Source organism: Gracilinanus agilis, chromosome 2, assembly GCF_016433145.1.
Source record: "Gracilinanus agilis isolate LMUSP501 chromosome 2, AgileGrace, whole genome shotgun sequence".
Classification (NCBI taxonomy): domain Eukaryota; kingdom Metazoa; phylum Chordata; class Mammalia; order Didelphimorphia; family Didelphidae; genus Gracilinanus; species Gracilinanus agilis.
Window position 1 is genome coordinate 413989779 of NC_058131.1, and position 7450 is coordinate 413997228.

Sequence of the window (7450 nt, forward strand, 5' to 3'; positions counted from 1 at the left end):
CTTTCTTTCTTTCTTCCTTCCTTCCTTCCTTCCTTTCTTTCTTTCTTTTTTTAAATTTTTTTATTTTGTTTTTATTTTTTCTTACTGCTTTTCTATCTTGGAACCAATACACAATATTGACTCTAAGATGGAAAGTAAGGGTTTTAATTTTAAAAAGGCTACAAACAAGGAAAATGTGTTCAAATAAAAATCACCTATTTTTCAATGTGTATATTAAATCTTGGGAGACAGAAGACATAATTGAATGGTTAGAAGATTTACAAAAGAATCTGGCTACATTATACTACTAATCTACAAGCATTATTTGGGCTTAATTTTTCTACTTCTTTTCCCTATAATCTATTTTCTTTCCCATCTGATACATGGCAATTCTATTCTTTCATTATCAGCTGTTTAATAATCATCATTCTGACAGTAGAACTACATCTTCGTACTTGCTTAATAACTATTTATCATTCTATATCTTCCCATTTTCAAAAAGGAAGAAGTTAAATGCTCTGGAAATTGGAAAAAATTGAAATTTGACCTTTATTAACTGGGTTAATTGTCAAAATCTCTGCTTGTAAAAAAAATTTTAATGACCCAAAAGAGTAACTTTTAGAGTTTTAAAGATTAAGTTAATGTCCAAAGAAGTATAAACTCTGACCTTTGGGACACATGTCACAAGTAACATCTACCCTAGTAAATTGCTACCTATGTGCAATTAAAAATTCTTCCTGATATCTAATCATGCTTTTTAATTGCTGTATGACATTCTGGTTTTCTTATACCGATTCTTATGGGAAGCCATTTACTTTTTCTTTTTTTTTTTTCAGAGTGATATACTTGGTTCTATGGAAGCCAATTCATTTAAATTTGTAGAAATGGATATATTTATGGGCAAAGAAATTTGTCTTAGCTACCCAGCTTGGGGCAGTAAACAAAGTAAAAATCTCACAGGAAATATGTGGAAATAAATGACTAGGTTCTATAGTGAACTGTTGATCCTTGGACATTCCACACCTCGATTATTTTTCTTCTTTCTAGTTCTTGCTCTATTCATTTTAACTTTTTCTTTTATGATTTGCCATTTTGAACAGATATTTGCAACTTGTGAAAAAATTATTTTAAGTAGTGATGTAGGGTTCAGATATCTAGGTATCAGATATCATACGAGTTGGACCTAAGAAAGCAAGCTTTTTATCCCTCATTCATCATCTTAACCATTAACTGAATAAATTTCAGCAGAACTAAGGATTACATTGACACTAGATTTTCTTTATAGTCTTTCCATCCCTCCATTGCTATGACTGATCATACATCAGGAATACACTTTTTAAATGCTGGATGCATTGCTTTTTTTCATTGAAAGTTATTTCAGCAGCCAATGAGATTTCAATAAATCTGGATTTTAGAGAATGGGGTTTTAGAGAAGGTTTTGGTTATGTTTTCAAAGCACCTAAGTGAAGTTTTACATGTGTCCTAAAAATCAGAACTTAAAACAGAATGCCTAAAACCTAAATGGACAGAGTTGGGAGATGGAATGTTATGTTAGAGTTAGAGGACCAGCAAGGAGGCCAGTGTCACCAAATCACAAAGTATGAGCGGTGTAAGGGATGACTAGACTGGAAAGGTAGGAAGAGATCAGGTTATAAAGGGCTTTGAAAGCCAAAAAGAGGACTTTCTACTTGATATTGTAGATAACACGGAGCTGCTGGAGTAGACAGAATAGTGGGATAGAGTGGTATGATCAGACCTGCTCTTAGAAAGATCTCTTTGCTCACTGAGTGGAGGATGGACTGGAGCAAGGAGAGAGAGACTAGAAGCAGGAGACCTATGAAAGAGCTATTGCAGTCATCCAGGCATGAAATAATGAAGGTCTTCATCACATTAGTAGCAATATTAGATATGAGAAAGGGAAATATATAGGGATGTTACAAAGGTAGAATAGACAAGACTTGGCAAGAAATTAGATATGGGTGGTGAGTGTGGAATCAAGGATAACACTGAGGTTGTGAGCTTGGGTGAATGACAGTGCCTTGTAATAGGGCAGTCAGGAAAGAGAGGGTTTGGGGAGAAAGATAATGAATTCAGTTTTGGACATGCTGAGTTATGATATCTCGGAATGTCCAAATTGAGATGTCTAAGAGGCAATGGGAGATGTAAGACTGGAAGTCAAGAGGGAGATTAGGATTAGATAAATTGATTAGAAATGATGCATTTTACTTATAGGGATTAGCTATGTGATCTTGGACATCTCTGGGCCTTAGTTTATTCATCCGTAAAAATTTGTAATCCGTCTGTAAAAATAGATCTCCTCTAGCTCTATAAATCTTCCCTTCTTCTCTTCCCTTCCCAATTTAAGGGACATAATGCAGCAAATCCCTATTTTCCCATTTTATTTTTGTGCTCAGTTGAGGAGTCCTTAAATGCCATTCAAAAGAGAACTTAAGTACAATTAAAGGGAGAGGATATTGAAAAGAAACTCAAAAGACTGAGATTCTACTCCATTTTACCAATACATGGATAGGGTGACTTGGCTTCACATTTCGATGTGATGAGGAGCAGGATGCATTTAGGCTATATGGAAAAGTATCTCATCATTTATCTCTCGCCTTGGGATTTAATATCTTTTAGGAGTTCCTAAACCTGAGAATTTAGACCAGGGCTTAAGTGGAACTTCACATATGCCCTTAGAATTGGAAGAGATCTCAGAGGCCATTTAATTTGATTCAACAAACATTTATGTTTTTAAATCATCTCGCTCAATCTCTTTCTTAAACATGATAGCTTGCATTTCTATATTGATTCAAACTTTATTAAAGGCTTATTTCATTTTTCCTTCACAACAGCTGTACAAAGTATTATTATCCTCTCCATTTGACAGATAGAATAATTGAGGTAGAGGTTAAATAATTTCCCTAAGGTCAAATAGCCAGTAAATGGATTTTGTGACTATCAGTTCAATGTTCTATACCATTCTTCCCTCCTATAACATCCCAGTTCTGAAAGTTCACTGTCTTATTGAAAACCCATTCTATTACTAAAAAACTCTAAAGTTACCTCTACTAAATCCAAATCTAACAACTTGTAAATTTTACTCAATTTATTCTAGTTTTGTTCTCTGGGACAAGGCAATAGAAATCTCATCCCTCTTCCATATCACGACCCTCTGACTATTTGAAGATAAGACTAAAGTCCTCCTCCTTGTTCTCCTGTGAATCATGGATACCCTGTTGAAGTGTAGAGGATCCAATCAGTTACTCAGCACAGGGTTATTTTGGCTGCATTCTGTTCCTAACCTTTTTAGAGGAAAACATGTCTATCTCGGCTGCCACTTGCAAACCAGCCCCTCCACCCTACTCCCTGCCATGGCTCCCCAATTTCAAATTCAAAGTCCTCTGGCTAACTGCTTATGTCTAGTAGTGAGTTTCTGAAAGAGGCAACTTCTCCTTGGTTATCCTCAAGTGAAAAGGCTTTTAAGTCAAGTGTTACTTAGCTTGTGGTCCATAAAGTACAAAATGTAGTTAACTTATGCAAAATACCCAGAAAGATTCAGTTAAACACTTTGCACCAAGTTGGTGGCTTTTGTTCAGTTGTTGTCTGCTTCTATGAGTCATGCCGCTCCCACAGCATCTCAACACGTGGCTGAAATGCACAAAACCAGGCAGCTCTTGAGGCTCACTCTCCACTCAGATTCTAATTCTTGCAAAAATAACATCATCGAGGCTTTTATGCAAAACACCACCTTTGTGAGAGTGGGGCTGATATACTTACAGTTGTGTCAGAGTCCCCATGATAGCATCTGCTTTTTAAGAAAGGAGGAGGAAATGATGCAAAAGGAAGGAGGTTATTAACTTGCCCTTAATTTGCTCTCTGCTTGTTCTCAACAAGCAAGAGGCAAAACAGAATTCATTATTCTTTCCCCCAAAATCTACCCCTCCTCCAAACTTCCCTATTGCTGTCGAGGGCACCTCTCTCCTTCCAATCACGGGGGAATGCAGCCTCATTGTTCTCCTTGATTCCTCATTCTATCACCCCACCTATCCAACCAGTTGCCAAATCTTGTCCTTTCCACCTCCACACGTCTCTTGCATGTGCAATTTCCCCTCTCATATACTCACCACCCTAGTCTAGGTTCTCTATACCTCTCTCCTAGACTACTTTTGCCATAGCCATCTTTTTTTCTTTTCTTTTCTTTTTTAAACCCTCGCCTTCCATGTTAGAATCAAATCTGTGTAATGGTTCTAAGGCAGAAGGGTAAGGGTGAGACAATGGGGGTTTTTAAGTGACTTGCCTAGGATCACACTGCTAGGAAGTGGCTGAAGCCAAATTTGAACCCAGGACCTCCCACCCACAGGCTTCACTGCCCCCCATGCCACAGCCTTCTAATTGAAGTCCTTCCTTCAAATCTCACTTCACTCCAATCCATCCTTACAGATGACAAAGTGATTTTTCTAAAATGAGGATACCACCCTGCCTAGGGGACAAAATTCAATGGTGCCCTCTTACATCTAGGACCAAACAAATTCCTTTATTTTATATTTAAAGCTTTTCCCAACTTAGCCCCTTTCTATATTTCCAGTCTTTTTTAACACATTCCCCTCCACAAACTGTACTCAATGGTGAGCTGTACTGACCTGCTTGTCATTTTTCACAGAGAGCTAAGTGGTACAGCGGATAGAGTGCTATTATGGATTCAGGAAGACTTTATTTCAAATCTGACCTCAGACTTCATTACTACCTGAGTAACCCTGAGTAAGTCACTTAACCTCTGTCTAACCTTAGTCTTTTCATCTGTAAAATGGCAATAATACTAGCCTCCACCTCCCAGAGTTGTTGTCAGGATCCAAGAAGATAATATTTGTAAATCTTAAAGCACTATGTAAGTGCTAGTTATTATTATGGCAGTGGTTAAGTGGTGCAGTAGTTAGAGCATTGGTCCTGGAAGTCAGGAAGACTCATCTTTCTGTGTTCCAATCTGGTTCTCTGACAGTTACTAGCTATATGGCCCTGGGCGAGTCACTTAACTCTGTTTGCTTCAGTTTCCTCATCTGTAAAATGAGCTGGAGAAGGAAATGACAAATCACTCCAGTATCTTTGCCAAGAAAATCCCAAATGGAGACACAGAATCAGATACAACTGAAAAGACTCAACAACAACAAAATCATCATTATTATTCATTTTTAGTACTACACTCCATGTTCCACTTCTATACTTCACTCTGATTGTCCCCCATTTTTGGAATGCTCTTCCCTTTCTGGTCTCCACATCTTAGAATCCCTGATTCCCTCTAAGACTCAGCTCAAACATCACTTCTTACAGGAGGCTTTTCCTGGTCCCTTCAGCTGCCGGTACTTTCCCTTCTAAGGCTACCTTGTATCTACTATAGAGATACTCCTTAGTAGCAGTTTACGTTCATGTTATCTCTGAAGGGATATCTCTATGTTATCTCTATCCCTTTAGAATCTCAGGTTCTTGAGGGCAGGGACTAGTTTTCTTTTTACTTTGTTAATGTAGTGACTAATACATAGTAAACACTTAAATACTTGTTGGTCCATTCAACAGAATAAACTTCCTCCTTTTCCTGATTTTACAACTTCACTTTACATTTTATCAGATGGGCACAGATCAATGCCCTAGCAATTGTTCTTTGGGGGCTACTGTCACTGGTGGAGGGGGAGGTGGGGAAGCCATCAACAGGTGGAAGATTTTCCTGGAATTCTGTAACAATCAATTCAATTCATTTCAAATCAGAGACCAAGCTTTAGATTTTTCTTTTTATGAGAAAGTTGCCAGTGACTGAAATACAAAACTTTGTAAAGAGATATCTGTACAATAATGATTAAATACTTTTTGACATGACCTTTGCTGATAAGGAAGGAGGAACAGGGGTTCAGGCTATTTGAAAGTAGTATGATGGAGAAAGGTTTGATTAAGGGGGCATGAAAAGAGTGAATTAGGAAAAGATTCTGTCTATAGGTGGAGAGACAGAAAAGAAGAAGAAGAGGGAGACAGAGAAAGAGATGAAGAGGAAGAGGCAAAGTAAAAGGGGAGAAAGATTGCAAGCTTCAAGTGGGGAATTGTTGCTCCAATTCCATGTGCATTAATCCATGATCTGAACTAAGTGGTAGGAGCATATGAGTCAAAGAGATCATAGAACAAAAGCTAAAACTTTGGTGGGGGGAGGGGGAATCAAAACTTTTCATTTTAAAGATTAAGAAATTGAGGCTCAGAGAGATTAAGGAACTTTGCCAGGGTCAGTCACATAATTCATACCCATTAGAGTTGGGATTTGAATGTGATTCTAACTCCAAGTCCAGAGTTCTTTCCAAATAATGATGCTTTTGTTTTTAATTTCTCTGAATTGATTTTAAAGAATAACAAATAATTTCATATAGATCACAGAAACAACATGTAAATTTTTAGTCTTGGCTTAGAACAGATCCGGTAAAATTATATTTTGTCTATTATGTAAAAAGGCAAAATGTGACAAGTTCAAGCCATGGCTTGAATAAATTATAGGTTTTCCTGAAGAAAACACCCACTGTTTTTGAGGGAAGAGAAGGAAGAGCTGGGATAAGATAGGGATAAGAGAGGTAGAGAGAAAGGAAGCTAAAATTGCAACTTGGAATTTCCTTACAGGAAGATAAAATTATAATTTTCAAAGATTTGTAGCAAGGTGCATATTTTAATCTTTGTATTTGTTTAGAAAATGATTGGTGACTAGTTAAGTAGGAAAGTAGAACACAAAATGTCAGAATCAGAATGGACATTAGAGATTATCTGAGATTTTCAATCAGAAATTCTATTATATATATACATATTTTGAATTATTTAATTGTATAATTAATTACACTCACCTTCAACTATAATTACTAATTGATCTAAGGTTGTCAAAATGATATTTTGGTGAGGGAGGTCACCCCTCACACAGTTATTGCAGGGGGAACCTGTTATATCCCATTGGCCTATTAGTTCATTGTGCATTTGGTAAAAAGAACCCTTCTGCTTTTTAAATACCATAGATGGGCAACACTGTAGAGCGATCAAGCAAAATGTTGAACACTTTGAACACTCTCTTATTTATACAGATGTGGAATTAACCCAGAGAGGTTGGATCATTTTTCTGCTAACCAGGGGCAAAAGTGAGTCTAAAACCCAATTCTCATGCCTTCCAGTCCTGGGCTCAGGGACTAGTCCCCTACTTACACACTTAACTGGTCCTGTACTCTTATCTCCTTAGATATTCTTTCCAGTGATGCTCACTGCAACCCATCCATTTATGCCTATCCAATATGACTCTTATTTAAGTCTTTTCCTGAGTTCACCAAAGGGAATCCTCTTTACATTTACTGGCTTTCTGCTGAGACTACAAAGAGCATTTTGGGTTATCCACAGTCTTTCAAACCCACCATGTGAACATTGTCTTGTTTATACATTTCCCCGATGGCATCCTTTCTCCATTTCT